General features: G+C 42.1%; 1 protein-coding gene across 1 annotated transcript in view; it reads left to right on the top strand.

The window, feature by feature from the left end:
* PAX4 (paired box 4) overlaps positions 1-20,152 on the top strand; it is a 102,196-nt gene that overhangs the window by 15,212 nt on the left and 66,832 nt on the right. The window lies entirely within an intron of this gene.

The following is a 20,152-nucleotide window of genomic DNA, read 5'->3' as shown; positions in this document are numbered from 1 at the left end:
TTGTGTAACCAAGACAATGGGGGTTATTTACTAAAGGAAAATCCACTTTGCGCTACAAGTGCACTTGAAATTGCACTGAAAGTGCACTTGGAAGTGCAGTCGCTGTAGATCGGAGGGGGACATGCAAGGAAAATAAAAAAAACAGCATTTTAACTTGCACAGGATTGGATGATAAAATCAGCAGAGCTTCTGCTCATTTCAGATCTACCCCTTAGATTCAAAGCGACTGTACTTTCAAGTGCAAAGTGGATTTGCCTTTCGCAAATAACCCCCAATGTGTTATTTTATATTATTACTCTATGCCTATGCATTGGTGGAATCTGGAAACATCTACTAAGATTCTCAGGACCTTAGTGACTAGCAAAGCATCACTTTATTTGAGTGAACATTATTTTATTTATTTCTGATATTCTCATAATCAACACAACAAAAAAGAAACATTTGAACACAAGGACTGTGTTCTTTGTAGCCTAAATGTCTTTTTATTTCTATTTTCTGATTTTAAGTTGTATTCTTCATAAAAAGACAGACTTATATATAGCGGCCATAACCCATTGCAGGGCGGCCTTGACTTAATGGGCTTACTGGTTACCTTCTCCTGGCCTGCTCCTCCGCGTCTAGGGGTTTCCAGGGTTGATACCCAACGACTTGTACACTGGCACAGATGAAGTCCTTTCAAAAAGGTTTATTTTGCAGTAGAACTTTCACAAACACAGTCTCTTAGGGAACAGAGGGCACGGACGAAGAACTCAGGCACTTTGAACTGCAGGTTTAGCAAAGTCTCTATTTCCACCCAGAGACTCACAGCTGGGCACTTCAAGGCTGAACAGATCTCTAACCAGAGATCGTGGCAGTCAGCACGTTGACTCAAAACTTGAACAATCAACTGAGGGTATACAGGAACCTTTTTTCCAACCGTATCTGGAACGTTTCCTGCTTCCTTTATGGCACTGGAAAATTGTGAAATCCTCAATGTCCTTCCCAACTCAGTAACCAGGCACTTCTTGGATGCCACTTGCCAGCCCTCCTCCGAAGAGTCCTCCCCCGGTCACTTCCACGAGCTGTGGTGTCCCTCAAAGCTGAGAGCACACCCGGACACTTTGAATCCTCCCTCAGTTACTGTGCCTCGGACCAGCAGATTCCGAGACTCGGGAACTGACGGATCCCTACCCCAGACCCGACAGGTCTATCAGGGGCCACTAACAGGAACATGTTGCGGGATGTCGAACACCCCATGACTGGGACCCCTCACGGGGTTACCCCAGTCCTGGAACCATAATAGACCACACGGGTCTCACGAACAACTCTGGAACCCCAAACACGTGACCCACACCTGTTTATGTACCCCCTCCCAGACTCCCCAGTGGTCCCCGGCACTCCCGCTGATTGGCTCCGAAATCATCCAAACAGACTTGGTTCTGACCTGTCATGTGCACCCCACCGTTCACATGACCAGGCAGAACTTCTAAACACAGCCTGGCCAGACTGCTGTTAGGTCTGCCTACAATAACTAACCCTCAGAACCTTTATTGTCCTGAGGCCAAAAACTAAATTTACAGTGCGTGTGACATTTGATCCCAAATGTCATCCGCTACATAGAAGTAGTAGAAGTGGACAAAAGGTAAGAACCTTAACATTTTACTATCATATTATAAACAAATGTTAGGTCAGCCTTATTCAACCAAGGTGCCCAGGCACCATGGGGTTCCTTCAGGTGTCTTCAGGGGTGGCTTGGTAAAATGCCTAGAAATTGCCCAAAAACAGTATACAAGTCAGTGAGTGGATTAAGCCTGCCTATAAGTTACACAAAGCCACAGGTTAAGTGTCCTAACAACCAATGATGTCATTGGTTGATAAGGAGGATGTCGGGCACCTGCACAGCATCCTTCTTTGCCCCTCCCCTGCCCCTCTCCTTCAGCACCAGGGTCACATTACCTGAGTGAGGGAGAAAAACTGAGGGAGAATAGAAACATTAGGATAGTAAACAGTACCAGTGTGGAAAGGTGTATTTGCTTTGGAAGAATAAATTGCAGTTGGGTGACCTACCCATGGGGATATTGCTACATTATGTAAAACAAATCGATTTGTTTTGTTTTTTTATTTAGAAAGGGGTGCCTCGACATTGTGTGGCATTTTAGAGTGCCTTGACTGAAAAAAAGGTTGAGAAACACTGTGTTAGGTATACATTTTACTCCCAAAACTTGCAAAAAAATAGAAAGGTACATACTAATGCAAGTTATAGACAATAATACACACATACATACTGAATTGAGGAGAATAAGTAAAAAATTTCCAAACTAGCCAACTGATTTTTTTAACGTTATTTACCTGCTATTGTTCCGATCATAATCCATGTTTAGCTATTGGCCAATACCTCACATGTACAATTATTATGCACTGAAGGAGGCCCAGGGGGTTTTAAAGCCATTTACCAAGAAAACAATTCTAAAACACACACATACCTAAAAAAAGCCCCAGGACTCAAATGTATGGAGTACTTAGCTGCTGTGTTGCTTTGCCTCTACTATTGTTTTTGGCTTTGGTCAGAGCTCCTTGAACCTTACCTATATATTAAAAATGGATATTAGCTCTTTGTACTGGCAACAAGAATTAGGACACTGTATTAACAGAATTTTTAGGGCATAAACTTGAGTATTATACTCAGCCTAAATTTAAAAGCAATATTATGAATCCTAGGTGTGCGCAACCTATTGCATTAGGGTATGCACCCCAAAGCTCAAATACACATGCGTACGTTTGTGTGTATGTATGTGTATTATATATATAGACTCTTAGAGCTATATATATATATATATATATATATATATATATATATATATTTAGATACACACACTCTTATAAATAAATGTAAATAACATTTTAAAACATATAAAAACATGGACGTGTTAGTAGAACTGTGGATGGCGTCAGTAGAACAGTGTACGTGTCATTGGGCAGATGTTGGCGTTATTAGGGGATGATTAGGGTGTGCCCAGGCACATCTGGCACACTCCCTATGCACACCTATGTTATGGCGAAAGATGAAGACTGGCCATAGAATTCCATCCAACCAGTTTCCTCTCTGAAGTACCAGCTGTAATAAAGCAAAACAGTAGATTTAAGGACTGAGCAAACAATGTGGTTAAAAACAGTTGGAGAAATAGTGATCGGGCAGGCTAGAAAACCTTGTAAGGTCAAGTTTGGTCCCCCTGCCACTGCTGATGTTTGTACCTGGCTTTTTTCTGCTTCCTCCTGTTTTCACTGTAACATATACAAAAATACAAGGGCAACTAAATGTTTATCAGTACACTACAGGTTGCATACAGAGACATCAAAGACTAGTACATTTTGCCCGCATGACAAAGTGTTATTCACTGTCTTTGGACAGCAAAATAATATAATTTTCCATGTTGAGCAGAAATGTATAAATGTCCACAGGGCTAAATTACCATACGACATTTGTTGGTAACTGCTTGTAGTAATAAGACAGAACTGTGGTGCACAAAAATGCCCTTACAATTTTTTTTTCCACTTTCACTTTTTTCTGCTTACTTGAGGATGCTTGTAAGCAAATTTAGCTATGCAAAAGAATATAATTTAAGGTTTATTTCCATGTGTCCCGTCACTTTAAAAAGTTAATTTGGATCAAACTGGTACAAACAAACAATTTCCTTCACTAAGGCTCCATTCACAGTTGTGTGACTTACCATGCGACTTTGGACACATAAAATCACATTAAAAGTCTCAGCCTATGTATTTCAATGGAAGCCATCCAAACTTGAGGGCCATAGACTGCAATGTAAACTCTTAAAAGTCAAAAAGATGTAAGTCACATCTTAATGTTATCAATGCGATGGTTGTGCAACAGTCAAAGCCAAAGTCAACAGTCGTTCTGAGTGGCGTTCAGCCTTTCATAGGCAGCTTTGTATTCTGTGAATTGTTCCAGGTGTTAGATTGGAAGTCTCTGTCTCACAACTGGGACCCAGCACTGTGTACTGTATGTAGCTGAAGCTTCCCACAAGGGCCACAAAAGATATATACCATATTTATCATTCAGTTATGGCAGCCTCGGAGGGGACAGGGATAGGGCGGAACAAGTGCAGTCAGATAACATACAGGAGAATCACCTGTTTACTTGGTGGCCTCTGTAATAGGCTTTGGCTGGCATTGAATGACTGTTCTGTATGTAATCTGTTGGTGCTCATCCTGCCCCTCTTCCTGTCCTCTCTGAGGCTGCAGATGGGCATGGATCAGGCTGCACTGATGGCAATGGTGAGGATGCATTCATGGCACTTGTGAGGCTGCATTCATGTCAATGGTGAGGCTGCATTCATGGCAATGATGTCGCTGCATTCACTGAAATGGTGAGGCTGCACTCCTGTCAATGTTAAGGCTGCATTCATGGCAATGGGGAGGCTGCAATCATGGCAATCGTAAGGCTGCATTAATGGCATGGTGAGGCTTCTTTCATGGCAATGGTGTCGCTGCATTCACTGAAATGGTGAGGCTGCACTCCTGTCAATGTTAAGGCTGCATTCATGGCAATGGGGAGGCTGCAATCATGGCACTTTTGAGGCTGCATTCACGACAATGGTGAGACTGCATTCACGACAATGGTGAGGCTGCATTCATGGCAATGGTGAGGCTGCAGATGGGCACTGATTAGGCTGCATTCATGGGCACTGACCCCTCACAGTTCTTTATTTTTAAAATTAAATTTTTTTCCCGAAACTTTCCTCTTAAAGTGAAGGTGTTTGTTATAAGCATGTGCGTGTACTATGTCAATAAATAAGGTAAATCCAAATAACACATCCAAGCTCATCCTTAGACTTAGACTTAGACTCACCACACACAGCCACAAAGGCAAGATAATTCTTGTTGGGCAGTGTATTAGTTAATTTGCCTTTAATTTTAATGGTTCAAAGAATGTAAGGCAAAATGGTCTGCCCTCACGCCTGTTCACGTCATCAAATTTGGCCCTCTTTGAAAAAAATGTGGACACCCCTGGCTTAGAGAGACTGCAGCTAGTAGTGAAGGAAAATTAGCTTGGACCCGCTTGGCCCAAACAAACTATTGACGGTGACAGGAAACATGGAAATCAGCTTTAATTGTCATTGATCAAAAGTAGCAGTGCTCTGCATCAGCTACATTTATACATAAACAATAGTAATACCTGGTAAAGGTAAAAGCCAAAAATTGTGTTCTTATACACCAGGGCTTTGATTTACTAAAAGCAAATAGGCTGTTCACTATTCAAAGGAATTTGCCCCAGAAATTTGGGAATGTGGTAAACTTTCATTTGACAAAGAATACACAATCTCGTACAAGTAAAACATTGTTCCTTTAAGAATAGCTTAAATGCATCATTTGTAAGTTATATACTTTTGTTAATTTAGAAATTAAACTATAGTTTTTCAAGCCCCTCAAAACATCAATGATTGCTGAAAACAGCTCATGCTTCCCAGAAGGTGTGAAATTTGGCACAAAGGCCATTTCTATACACTGATTTGTGTACTTTTATCTCCAGGTCAGAAGACACATCCTTGGAATGCTTCAGTACAACAACAATTTATTTATTTTTACACAATGATATGACTACAGAAATTTACAACTGAGAAATAAAACCTTCACATAACGTCACAGAGATATGTCTCCGAATTTTATATGCTTGCAAGGCAATCGGTTACAGATATGTCAGCGCTAGAAAATAAAGTCAGCTATCAACTTTTCATTTCTGACCTGGATTTTTTATCTTCAATCATTAGGAGATAAACAATTAAAAAAAAATCACAATAGGCTAAATGCATTCATTACTTCAAATCAGCAGCAAAATATAAAAATAATATGTATACTCAATGCTTCGTGTTTATGGTTCAACACATTGGGGGTTATTTACGAAAGGCAAATCCACTTTGCACTACAAGTGCACTTGGAAGTGCAGTCGCTGTAAATCTGAGGGGGATATGCAAGGAAAATAAAAAACAGCATTTTAGCTTGCACATGATTGGATTATAAAATTAGCAGAGCTTCCCCTCATTTCAGATCTTCCCCTCAGATTTACAGCGACTGCCCTTCTAAGTGCACTTGTAGTGCAAAGTGGATTTGCCTCTATTTCTCGGTTTGTGTTTTTAAGGTTTCTACGCTTGTACTCTATTATACAGCATATTTCTGTGGGACATGCTGGTTCGGGCACTTTAATGAATGATTGCTGAAATTTATTAGCCTCTTAGTTTTTAGAAACACACCTGGAGGAAATTAAAGCCTTTGGAGAAGGAAGCACTAAAGTATTAGATATACGTAGTGGTATCGGCAGCTGAGCAGCCATAGGCACACCCCCTAATAGGTCTTCCCAGTTCCATTGGGCTAGGTTGGGAGAGTTGTGTTTTTTTTTCTCAGACAGATGGCAATCGATGGAGGCTGTTTCTGCTTCCAGTACAGCGGAATGCATCCCTTCGCGGCTGTGATCAAGAAGGGCAGGATGGACTTCCTATATGCTTTACTTGGTATATTGTGGTGGTGCAAGAGGAAGAACGTGGGATCGTGGGATCTTTCGGTAAAGTTCTATCCATGAATTTTTGGACGATGTGATGGACTTCATTCCAATAGGGTTCCAGGAGTCGGCAAGACCAGAACATGTGGAGCAACAACCCAACCTCCTTCCCACATCTCCAGCATAGGTTCGAGCACTGGGGAAACATTCTATGGATCTTTGCCGGGGCATGATACCACCGGGTCAGTACCTTGAAACCCACCTCCTGTTGTTTGGCACAGATTGAAGTCTTGTATGAGAACAAAAAGAGTGTATCCACCTGTTTCTCCTTGAATTCTAGCCCAAGTTCTTTTTCCCAACTGGTGATATAAGGAAGCTTGTGGCCCTCTGAAGGTGTTACCAGCAATTGATATGTCAGAGAAACCGCATGGGAAAGTGGGGACTGATCTAGGCAAAGCCGTTCGAAAGTGCTGAGTTGTCTCTAGAATTGATCCGGAGGGGAAAGTTATCTGAGGAAATGTGCCAGCTGTATTTTTTGCCAGAATGACAGTCCCGCCAGGTTTACGTCAGCCATAAATTTGTTGTCTAGTCATCCATTGGCCATTGACCACAATGTTTCGGGCCTGTGCATGTTCCATTGTTTTCAGGTCTTGGAATTTTGGGTCTCGGAGTCCAGGGGTAAAAGCTGGATTTCCCACTACGTGAGTGAGCGGCGATGGTAAGCGTGCTAAAGAAAAGTCCCGGAATGCTTTCTGGCCGATCTTCCTGGTTGCTCCTACCATGGGATCATCCAGCACTCACTGGGGTAGATCTGCCTGGCACCAAGGTAAGGATTCAAGTGATATTCCTGACAAAATCTGCTCCACCTTAACCCACTGTTTGAGCTCACCATGGTCACACCAATCAAGAACCCATGTCTGGTGGCACGCAGTATGATAGAGATTTGCATCTGGCAAAGCCATACCCCCCTGCATTTCGGTAATCTAAGGGTAGAATGTGCCAGCCGGGGGGGGGGTTTATGACCATAGGAAGGAGACCAGAGTTCGGTTCATCGTCCTAAGGAAAGAGCTTGGGATCCGGATAGGGAGTGCTTGAAAGTGATATAGCAGGTGGGGCATCACGTTCATTTTCACAATGTTGCAGCGGCCGAACCAAGAGAACATACCGCTCTGCCATGAATGTAGGTATTTTTTAATTGCCATCAGAAGAGGGGGAAATTCCAGCGAGAAAGCTTCTTCTATCCATCTGGGAAGGCGGATACCCAAATATTTATTATGCTCCGAGGCCCACTTGAAGGGGAAATCCACCCGCAACAGTGTAGATGTGGAGGTAGGCATCAACACATTCAGCGCCTCTGACTTCTGATAGTTGACCCAAAAGAAAGACAACGCTTCATAAGTCTTCAGTTCTGAAAGCAAGTTTGGGATCGAAATCAGAGGATTGGACAGAAAGAAGAGGAGGTCATCTGCAAATGCTGCAATCTTTGGTGAGAACGTATTATTCAGATGAAGACCAGAAATGTCTGGGTTGTTTTGTATGGTTCTCAGAAATGGCTCAAGGGTCAAAATGAAAATCACGGGGGAAAGAGGGCAGCCCTGACATGTGCCATTGGTTATCCCAAATGATTGTGAGAGGTGCCCATTTACCTTCACTCTGGCCGAGGGGCATGAGTAGATGGCTCGAATCCAGCGCATCATCCTCTGCCCCAGGCCGAGGAACCTTAGGGTTTCAATCAAAAAGGTCCAATCCACCCTGTCAAATGCCTTTTCGGCATCAGTTGAGAGAAGCAACAGGGGTATTTTACGCTTCTGTGTGTGGCATATATCAGATTGAGCGCTTTGGTTGTGTTGTCCCTTGCTTCTTTTGTAGGGACAAACCCTACTTGATCGGAGTGGATCAGTAGGGGAATATGACCGATATGGAGACGTATGGAGAGTATTTTGGTGAATATCTTCAGATCCACATTTAGTAAAGATATTGGGCAAAATTTTGGCATTGAACATTCAAAATTTTTAAGGGGGAATCATGGCATCTGTTTCTTCTGGGGTACAATCGACCACTATGGTAAGATTAACTTCCCTTAATGTGAAGGGCCTTAATGTCCCAGAAAAAAAGTCCAGATTATTCAGAGACTTGACAAAAATGCGGAGTCAGATTGTATTTCTCCAGGAAACACATTTTTGTGCCAGGAAAATCACAAAAATGAGTAACAGAGCTTATCCAGTGGTTTATCACAGCACAACTCCGATCTCTAAAGTTAAGGGACTTAGTATCCTTATAGCAAGGTTGGTACCTTGGTTGCTAGGCACATATATCACAGATGAGAAAGGTAGATTCTTCACTGTTAAGGGTGTAATCGGAGCTAACCGGGTAACCCTGGTTAATGTGTATTTTCTTAACTCAAATCAGTTGCTCTTTTTAAAGTCATTGGTCCTCCTGATTTTGGAGCATAGTGATGGTGTATTGATTCTCTGAGGCATTTTTTTTACTTTGCATATGGAGTCCACTCTTAGATGTTTCAAGGGGTGTATCTCATTTAACATTTTCTTATTTAAAGCGACTAAAGGTAGAATTAAATCTTCTTCAACTGGTAGATGTATGGCGATTACAACACCCCACTGTCAGAGATTACAAATTATGGTAGCATCACTCTAGTAAAAAAAACTGCACATATATCAAAAAAGAAGGGGTTTTGTCCCTACCAAGACAGTGGGGAACCAGAGGACCAAATGAGTGACACAGCATACAATGTATGGATAAGTAGAAAAAATATTAAATGTATTATTTATTTAAAAATTCAATGAACTCCCCAATGGGAGGTAATAGTTAAGACACATAAACATGATATATATCCGACGGACACTGCATTAAATATTCACCGGATATGGCAATGCACAGCACAGGACCAAAAACTAAAAACAACAAATAAAACATATAAACAATCATCCGGATGCCAGATATCTATGCGCCGATGTCCATGCCATGACTAATATGTTGTTTGCAAAAATATTCTATAAAAAGTATAAAAATATAGTGTCAGTTAGTAGAGCAGTGGATGGTGTCAGTAGTGCAGAGAATGGCATCAGTAGGACAGTGGATGGTGCTTTTTATTTTTAATATATATATATATATATATAGGAAAGGAGAAAAATCTGGCTTTCAGTGGCTGCAGGAGGAAAATACAGCTGATCGGTTCTGCCAGCCCTCCTGTCCAGGTGTGACAGGGAGAATACACAGGTCCCCTGGAGCAGAGAGAGTTACAATCCGGTCTAAAGAATGTGTTTGGGTTTCAGACTTCAGGGGGCAACCCTAAGAATGACACAGCCATCCCAAGGGACATGTAGATCTCTCATCTAACGCGAATACCCAAGCCAGATAAAGATCATATACTATGTGGGAATTACAGACCTATAGCTTTATTAACCACTTGCTGCCCGCCTTATAGCAAAATGACATTGGCAAAGTGGTTGTTACATCTTGAAAAAATACAGTTAAGGGGAAAACACTGCGCTACAATTTAGTATATGTGGAAAAAGGCCTCAACAGCCAAAAACAGCAGCCAACACCGAAAACAAACAAAGTTCAACAAACAAAATAATAAAAACAGTGTAGCGCTTCACTAATAAATGTGGTCAGCATAAATTATATAAATAAAGACAAAGATAATATGAATATGAATGCCTAAAGAAAAGTCCAACATTGGCCGCACATTCCACTATGTAGCAGGCCCGAGGGTGGCCGAACCGTCACAGAGGGGGGAAATTGGACTAGGCGGGTGTATTCATACGAGTCTGCTTGACTGTAACATCAGAGAGAAATGGATAAAATACTTCTTACCGACTTAGTTGGACTCATACAGTCATATGACAGTTGAGTCTAGAAGGCTTTAGGTCACAGTTTGGGACCAAGGAGTACAAAGAGGAAGGTCTGTTGAGCTGATGGATGAGCTCCAAACGATTGTAGGCCCTGTGATGGATCCTTTCAAATGGAACGTCAAGGTTTTATGTAGTCCAGCTCAGACGTAGCCCGTTGTACTGATGCTCCAATCTCACCCAAATAGGGAGGGAGACGTTGTGGAGGTTTAAGCCAGAGAAACAGAAAAAAGGAAAAAAGAAAAAAGGCTCCACATGGTGCAGGTCAGGCGGTATAAAAAAGGTTGATTTATTGAAGTCAAAAAATAATTAATGACTTAGTGATCACATAGAAAGTCTAAAATAAAGATTAAAAGCAATGTAGGGTGCCAATGTAGGGTGTAGGGTGTCTTCTACAGGGGCTTGTACAAGCCCCTGTAGAAGACACATATGTCGAAACGCGTTGGGCGAGCTGTTGGCACCCTACATTGCTTTTAATCTTTATTTTAGACTTTCTATGTGATCACTAAGTCATTAATTATTTTTTGACTTCAATAAATCAACCTTTTTTATACCGCCTGACCTGCACCATGTGGAGCCTTTTTTCTTTTTTCCTTTTTTCTGTTTCTCTGGCTTAAACCTCCACAACGTCTCCCTCCCTATTTGGGTGAGATTGGAGCATCAGTACAACGGGCTACGTCTGAGCTGGACTACATACAACCTTGACGTTCCATTTGAAAGGATCCATCACAGGGCCTACAATCGTTTGGAGCTCATCCATCAGCTCAACAGACCTTCCTCTTTGTACTCCTTGGTCCCAAACTGTGACCTAAAGCCTTCTAGACTCAACTGTCATATGACTGTATGAGTCCAACTAAGTCGGTAAGAAGTATTTTATCCATTTCTCTCTGATGTTACAGTCAAGCAGACTCGTATGAATACACCCGCCTAGTCCAATTTCCCCCCTCTGTGACGGTTCGGCCACCCTCGGGCCTGCTACATAGTGGAATGTGCGGCCAATGTTGGACTTTTCTTTAGGCATTCATATTCATATTATCTTTGTCTTTATTTATATAATTTATGCTGACCACATTTATTAGTGAAGCGCTACACTGTTTTTATTTTGGTTGTTACATCTTGACCAGCCGTCATATGATAACAGGATAGCAAGCCACAGGGCGCGCATCATGGCGATAGTTGTTGCGGCGCGTCAGTCTGACACGCCGCAACTCCTATTTAGATAACACAATCCCAGCTGATCACGAGGTAAACAGGAAGAGCCATTATCAGCTTTTCCTCACTCGCATTGTGAGTAGAGGAGAACCAATCAGCTGCTCGTCTGACAGGGGGGTCTGTGCTGATTGTTTATCAGCGCAGCCCTCCACAGATGTACACCCAGGACCACCAGGGATGCCACCAGGACCACCGGGGATGGCCACCACTGATGACCACCAGGTATGGCATCCCTGGTGGCCATGGGTAGCAATGTGTGCCCACACATGATGCCAATCAGTTCCCACCAGCAATACCTGCCAGTGCCTCCTAATCAGTGATGCCAATCAGTGATATCTATCAGTGTCAATCAGTGCCACTCATCAGTGTCTATCCGTGCCACCTATCAGTGCCCATCAGTGCCTCAGTGCCGCCTAACAGTGCCCAACAGGGCCACGCATAAGTACCTATCAGTGCAGCCTTTCAGTGTCCATCTGTGCCGCCTATGAGTGCCACATATCAGTGCCCATCTGTGCCGCCTATCAGTGCCCATCAGTTTTGCATATCAGTGCCCATCATCAGTGCCTATCAGTGCTACCTTATCAGTGCCCGGCAGTGCAGCCTCATCAGTGCCCATCAGTGAAGGAGAAAATTTACTTATTTACAAGATTTTATAACAAAAACAAAGAAAAAACTTTTTTTTCCAGAATTTATGGTCTTTTTTTATTTGTTTAGCAAAAAATAAAAACCGCAGAGGTGATCAAATACCACCAAAAGAAAGCTCTATTTGTGGGAAGTAAATGATAGATGATTGTTTGGGTACAGCGTAGCATGACCGCGCAATTGTCATTTAAACAGCGACAGTGCTGAAAGCTGAAAATTGGCTTGGGCAGGAAGGGGGGAAAGTGCCCAGTATTGAAGTGGTTAAATTCCAATTAGAAAGATTTCACGAAACTGTCGTCCCTCCATTTAAATAAGGTCCTCCCTTCCTTGATTCATAAAGATCAGATGAGTTTTGTCCCAGGACGACAGACAGGAAATAACACTAGAAGAGTCATCAATTTAATAGAACCTGGTGGCCCAGATTCAACAGGATCCCAACATTAGTGGACTATTGGTTAGGGGACGTGAGTTAAAATTTCACTATTTGCTCATGGCATACTCCTAAGCCTGGTGCAACTGTGCGTGCCACTCCCTAATCTCCATAATCTTTTGTAGGAATTTGAGTCCCCCTCTAGATATAAAGTAAATCCCACTAAATCCGAAGCCCTCCCTATCAATATGCTTCCCTCCGAAGTGCATCACCTCTCAGATAATTTTCCATATACGTGGAGAACCCGTGCTATTAAGTATCTAGGAGTGCAACTTACTTCCTGATACAAAACCCTATATGAAGCAAATTTTAGACCCCTCTTCACATCCATCAGGTCTCTTTTGCCTATGACTATTCTACTCAAGATCTTTCTTTCTTTCTTTATGACTCTCCCAGTGCCCATTCCATCTGTACAGATTAGAAAACTTCAGATGGACCTTCTAAACCTCACCTGGGATTATAAACAACATTGAATAGTCTGCTCAATACTTTATGCCTCTCAAAACAAGGGTGGTTTGGCTTTCCCAACCACTGGCCCCAAATAGATAAACTGTGGTTAGCCCCTATCCACCCAAACAACTTACTATGGAACACTAATGCTGATGTTCCCTCCACTTCCCTATTACATACTATGAATCTGCTGCGTACTATTTGGAGACAGGTAAACAGACACTACCCCTCTTCAATCTGAGGCCTTCTTAGTCACGGCTTTCCTCCATAACCCTAAACTACCCGAAGCTTAATTTACCAGATTATTTCACCTTGGTTACAGAAGAATCTTTTTCATTATGGCCATCTAGTAAAGCCAGTAACAATGGTATTATTATCTTTCGATGAGCTTAGATCTAAGCATGAGCTCCCTTGTAATGCTTTCATTGGATACCTTCAAATTCGGCATTATGCTCTTACCTTCGCTCCTAATCTTCAACTCTCCGGACCATTCCTGTTTGAATGTTTAATCCTATCTGGTCCCTTACAGAAGGGATTGACTTCAGATATATATAACATTTTTAATTATTATGATATAGAATCTTTGGGGAAACACAGTTACATGTGTTAATGGGAGGAACATTTTGGAGAAGAACTATCCCCTGAACAATGGAAAATGATATGGTTCCATGCAGCCAAACGCTCCATATGTATGCTTTGTAAGGAGAACACTTATAAGGTACTTTTCTTTTGGTACATGACACCATCTTCTCTACATGCTATATATTCAATAGCCTTGGATTATTACTGGAGATGTCTCCGGGACCGGGGCATGTTATTCATTCATTTATTGGCATTGCTCATCTTCTTCAGCCTTATTGGGGCTCGGTCCAGGGGCTTCTGTTCAAGGTAGATATTCCTTTATCCCCTTAGGTTTTCTTATTGAGACTTCTTCCTCTTACACTCCCTGGGTTAGCCAAAATACTGGCCACACATATATTAACCGCGGCCAGGTGTTTAGTGGCCCTTCACTGGAAAAAGCTGGTTGGTATAATCTGTATTTTTGTTTGTTTTTTCTCTTATTTTCATGGAGATGCTGGCTATGCTATTATAAATTACAAATGTGCTGATATGGTATGCATGACTGCAGTGCTCTTATTGTCCTTATTTCAGTATTATGTTCTCATTTCCTATTAGGATAGAGTCTAGTCTTTTATGTAAGCAGGCTATGTCTTATCTTTGTTATTTGACGACAGCCTTTGTGCTATCCAGAGAAGGTTAATTATATATTTTTTCCTTATTCTTTCTTCTTCATTTATTTCTTCTATTTTTGTATTGAAAATATAAAATTCAATAAAAATTGTCAATTATAAAAAAAAAAAAAAAAAAAAAAAAAGGACAGTGTTACTAAACCCACAACAGTAAAATCAGTCTTTATATGCAGTCAAAGCAGTGTTTTTTTTTTTTTAAAAGTAGCTGCTGGCTTTTAATAAGGACACTTACCTTTCCAGGGCGCCTGCGGTGTTGGCCGCCCGAGGCCGAGCCGTCCTTCGGCTCTCGGATCCCGGCGCCGCCATCCTCACTAAGGGAAACAGGCAGTGGAGCCTTGCGGCTTCACTGCCCGTTTTCTACTGCGCATGCGCGAGTCGCTCTGAGCTTAGTGAATGGGACGCGCTGTGTTAGAAAACACACAGTTCCCAGAACACAGTGCACCCCATTACCCAGAACAAAATGCTAGGAGGAGAGAAGACCGAAGATCACCGCAGAGTAGGAAGAGGCAGATTAGGAAGACTGCCTAGCAACATGGGTTTCTGGCAAGGTAAAAAAAACTTTTTTTTCAAATGTTTTTTTTTTTTTACGAATATTAATGCTGTTTTTTTTTGTTTTTTTTAGAGTGGCCCTCCACTGTAAGCATGCTTGTTATACTCACCATTAAACCTAAGGGGTTAATCCTCCACAATGTGTAAAAAAGGCTGTTTGATCCTGTATGTACAGATCCTCCCCTTCTTGTATTGTCTCCAAAACATATCCGGATAAAACAGAGTTACTGGATTCAGTCTGCACACTATCAGTTTGGTGTGTATTGCTAGAGAGAGTTTCTTTTTCTTGGGAGAGTACATGTGATCAGCCAATCAGAACTGTCCAGAGAGAGGGACAGGGGTCCTGCATCCTGATAGGATAGCCAGTACAGTTTGAAAACTCCTCCTACAAGCTTTAACCAGGCACTGATAGAAGTCACACGACTGCTATATACTGCTGAGGAGAAAAGGTATTTAGCAGTTTATATTTAATAAAATTATTGCATTTCCATGTTCTGGATACTGTGGGAGACCAGATATAGTGAATACAGGGTCCTGGATTTAGGAATATTTTAAGTAAGAGCAAAAAATGTATATTACAACAGAGTAAAAAAGATGAAATATACTGTACTGAAGAATAAGAGAATTATACTACAATACTTAAGCAATAGGAGTAATATGCTGCAGCAACAATAATTGTTATAAAATACATATACATATATACAGTATCTCACAAAAGTGAGCAATAACACCAAATTTAACACACTTGCTCCCTATTCACACCTGAGACCTTGTAACACTAACAAGCCACATGATATCGGGGAGGGAAAATGGCAAATTGTGCCCAATTTGGACATTTTCACTTAGGGTGTACTCACTTTTGTTGCCAGCGGTTTTGACATTAGAGGCTGTGTTGAGTTATTTTAAGGGGACAAGAAATTTACACTGTTATACAAGCTATAGGCTCACTACTTTACATTGTAGCAAAATATAATTTCTTCAGTGTTGTCACATGAAAAGATATAATAAAATATTTACGAAAAAGTGAGGGGTGTACACAGCTTGTCATTTGGGCTCTACCATTATGGTGGAGTGCTCATGTCAATATTCCTTTAAGAGCTGGTGCAGACACTGCCACTGTATTACTTACAAACAACTCTGTCCCTTTTTTAGCAATGTGTAATGCAAGGTTGGCCATTAGCCTCTCACCACTCTGTGTCAGCAGGGGGATTTTCTGCTCACTGGCAAAGTGCTCAGGATCCAGCTCCTCAATCAGGCAGCAGGCTCAAACAGCATTCATGTCGTCCTCTGATGCTTTAGAATGGCTTCCCCTGTGTCCCTCTTTCAGTCAGATGCAGCAGTCCCCTTGCAGCCTCAGCTTTCTTGCCAAGATGTCTACCCTTCCTTCCCTCACTGGGAAAGTTGCAATATCTCCTCTCCACAGAGAGTCTTTGGGATTAAAGGTTCAAGAACAGAACTGTAGTACAGGTTAAGACTATTTGGGGATTACATCTCATACAGCCCTTCCCACTTCCCAGGTTCTCTAGCAGTTCACATCCTCAGGGCACCCCCTAGTGGATAGAGGGTGGCTTAACACTGGCTGCTCTATGTTCTGCAATAGGAGTCTCTCCTCCATTCATGCCTGTGTAAATTGCCCATCTGCAGCACAGACTCAGAGTCCTTTTCCTGCCGGAGCTGCATATCAAGCTATATACATAATCAGTAGTGTAGTAACACAGATCCTGGAGAGTGTTGGCATGTTTGCTCAAAGGCAGGTATATACAGTTGTGCTCAAAACTTTGCATGCCCTTATTTGGGTATTAAGCTGACTCCCTCTTATTCCTCTCTTTTTTTCTGCCAGCTACTATCCTCTGTTACGTACCATCACAGCGCTCATGACATCTTGGTGGTTTTCCACCTCATCTTGGATTCATATCGTCAAGAGGACGGTCTTTCTGAAGATCTTATACTTCTTTCGGACCCTACCGGTTCACATCCCCACATTCTTCTTGCGTCTTCTCCAGAAAAGGCTTCTCTTCTTTATTTGGGCTAACAAGTGTTCCAGGGTCTCCCGCTTTACCTTTTATGCCCACAGGCTGAGAGGTAGGCTTTGAGTCCCAAATATCGCCAAATATTACCAGGCTGCGCAAATTTCCCAGCTTGCAATGTTCCAGGATACCTCCGATATTCCACTCTGGGTTCTCCTGGAAATCCCCAACTGTGCACCAGTCCTCATCTTTGCCCTCTTATGGCTTCCTCCTAAACTGTGTCCCCCTTCACTCAGCCCCCGAATGGCCCATAGCTTGAAGCTTTGGGACTCTTTTCAGTACTCCAGTGGGCTTGTGTCCCCGTCCCTTCCACTCCTCCCCTTCCTAAATAACCCTATGTTTCCCCCGGCTTAGAATAACCTCATGTTTTTTTCCTGGTGGCCAGCCCATGGATTCTCTCAGGTCCAACATTTTCTTGGAACCCGCACCTTCCCCTCGTGGGCTGGAATCCAAGAGACTCATGATGCTCCCCCAGTGGAATTTTTCTGCTATCTCCAATTGCAACACCGGATATCCTCTCTCAGACACAATGACCTTTTTTTGTACCAGAAAACTGCCTTTGAGCAAACATGCCAACGCTCTCCAGGATTTCCTGGTACCATATATTTGATTTTCTCCTCCCTTAACTTGAGCAGGACTCCAACCTCCTTATGTCCCCAAATAGGAGCAGGACTTATCTCCCATTGATTTGGTGAGTTGAAGCAAACCCTGGTATAATATTGCAAAATGCTCCTTTGACATGGCTACCCTGGAGGTAGCCTATAAGGTACTCATCCGCTGGTACTGGGTTCCAACCGTATTGCCAAATCAATCCCATCATACAGTGATAGACGCTTCAGGAGCTGTGATCAGCGCAGAGATGAACTTCATATCTGGTGGTCCTGCCCCTGCTTAATGGGATTCTGGTCAAGGGTATTTGGGTTTCTGTTTACTCTCTTCCATGTGTCTACCCACAAAGATGCCAAGTTGGCCTTACTCCACTGCCCGATCCCAGCCTATTCTCCTATCAGCAGAAATTGGCCACCTATTTGTTTATCGCTGCAAAGTGTGCAATAGAAAGGGCCTGGAAGAGGCCGGCAGTCTCATTTGTGGAGGGGAAGAGCATCTTAACGACTCTCATGATTAATGAGAAGATGTCTGGTACTGTCCACGACTCCCATGCCAAATTCCTCAAGCTATGGGGCCCGTGGTGCTCCTATGCTCCTCCCACTTTGCATCCGACCAGCATAGGCCTCTCTAGCTGACCTCCTTTGCCCCCCCTGACCTGGGGGAACCTCTTTCCTACCTATTCTGCACCTCCTTTTCCTTCTCCGTCTTTCCTTCTCATCTCTTGTGTCCCTCCTTTGCCACCCCCCCCCCCCCCCTTTTTTCTCTTTCCCCTTTTTTTGTTTGTTCATATGACATTGATCCAAGTTTTGTTTTTCCAAATTTTTTGTGGACTAATCCACGCCCCAACCCCTGAGCAATTAAGCTCAGTCATCCAATGCTACCTTGGCTGGAGGGTTATTGGTGTTCAACAGTTCATTCTACCAAACATGTTTTCAATGTAAAAACCTAAAAAATACAGCGCTGTTCCTATGTAAACTTAATGTGAAGTAATGAAACAAAAAAAAAAAAAAAAAATTGTGAATTATAAACGCAGCAGCAGCTTTAACCGTTCAATAAAACAATTCAAATAATTATTCCCAAATAAGCTGCGCTATACTGATCCGATAAATGCTATGTGAAGCAAATGAGTGAATAAATAAAGCATGAAATCAAAAATATTAACAAAGTGCAGACAGGGAAATGCATATACTAATGTTCAAATATTAGTCCATCATCCCATCAACAAAAAATGTTTTTCTTGTAATCTCCAACGTGTTTTAAACACACCACACTGATATAGGAAAAGTGTCATCAGAGTTTGCAGGAAAAAAGAGGACTTCCACCACCAACACTACTGCCGCTTACCAGCTACACTGATCCCATCTCAGAGACCAGATATCGCCAAATCAAAAACGCTTCCTCTGAGTCAGGACTGCATGGAGGGTGTATCCTCTTTAAGCGCTTGGTTCAAGTGGTTAGAAGAATCCTACAGCCACACCGCTTATTCCAATGGTTAGAAAAATCCTACGGCCACACCGCTCATTGCCCAGCACATATAATAACGAAAGGAATCGCCATAGTGTGATATAGTCACGAAATTTAATATAATAAAAAAGATTGCACTTACATCAAGTAGAAAAAACTTTGCTTTGTAAAACAAACAAATTCGCCGGCCGGCTTAGTAATGCTGCCCGTCGCTTCCGGGTCCAGCGTAGATCGCGGTGACGTCAGTACGTCGCTCCTCCCTACGCCGTTTCGTTATAGGTAACGTCTTCCAGGGGCACAATGTTTTCAATGTGCATTATTATGTTGTACTATGTTATGCTTACTGCTCATATCCCCTGCGTGAGATAATTACAGCTATTCTTACTTCTCATATATTTAAAAAAATTTTTTACCAGAAATGTTTGCATGCCCTGGCAGAAATCAAGAAATGTTGGCATTAATATTAAAAATATGACTAATTGTGGCAAAAATATTTCTTTTATTTAAGGATAATGATCATATGAAGTCATTTATTATCATATAGCTGTTTGGCTTTTTTTCATGATAAAAGAAATCATCCAAATGGCCCTGATCAAAAGTTTACATACCCTGGAATGTTTGGCCTTGGTACAGACACACAAAGTAACACACAGTTTAAAATGGCAATTAAAGGTCAATACCCCACATCTGTGGCTTTTTAAATTGCAGTTAGTATCTGTGTATAAATAGTCAATTCGTTTGCTAGCACTGAGCAGGCTAGGTACTGAGCCATAGGGAGCAGAAAAGAACGATCAAAAGACCTGTGTAACAAGGTAACGGAACTTTCTAAAGATGAAAAAGGATTAAAAAAAAGATACCCAAAGCCTTGAATATGCCCGTCAGTACTGTCCATATATTAAGAAGTGGAAAATTCTGTGATTTCTTGACACCAAGCCAAGGTCATGTAGACCAAGAAAGATTGCAGTGACATCTGCCAGAAGAATTGTTCGGGATATAAAGAAAAACCTGCAGGTAACCTCAGGAGAAATACAGGCTGCTCTGGAAAAAGATGGTGTGGTTGTTTCTAGGAGCACATTACAATGATACTTGAACAAAAATTTGCTGTATGGTCGAGTTGCCAGAAAGAAGCCTTTACTGCACCGATGCCACAAAAAAGC

This window comes from Lithobates pipiens, unplaced genomic scaffold (genome assembly GCF_037356315.1).
Source record: "Lithobates pipiens isolate NorthernLeopardFrog02 unplaced genomic scaffold, aLitPip1_a1.2 Scaffold_8, whole genome shotgun sequence".
Taxonomy (NCBI): Eukaryota; Metazoa; Chordata; class Amphibia; order Anura; family Ranidae; genus Lithobates; species Lithobates pipiens.
The sequence above is the reverse complement of the archived record's forward strand: the minus strand, read 5'-3'. Positions and strand labels throughout refer to the sequence as shown.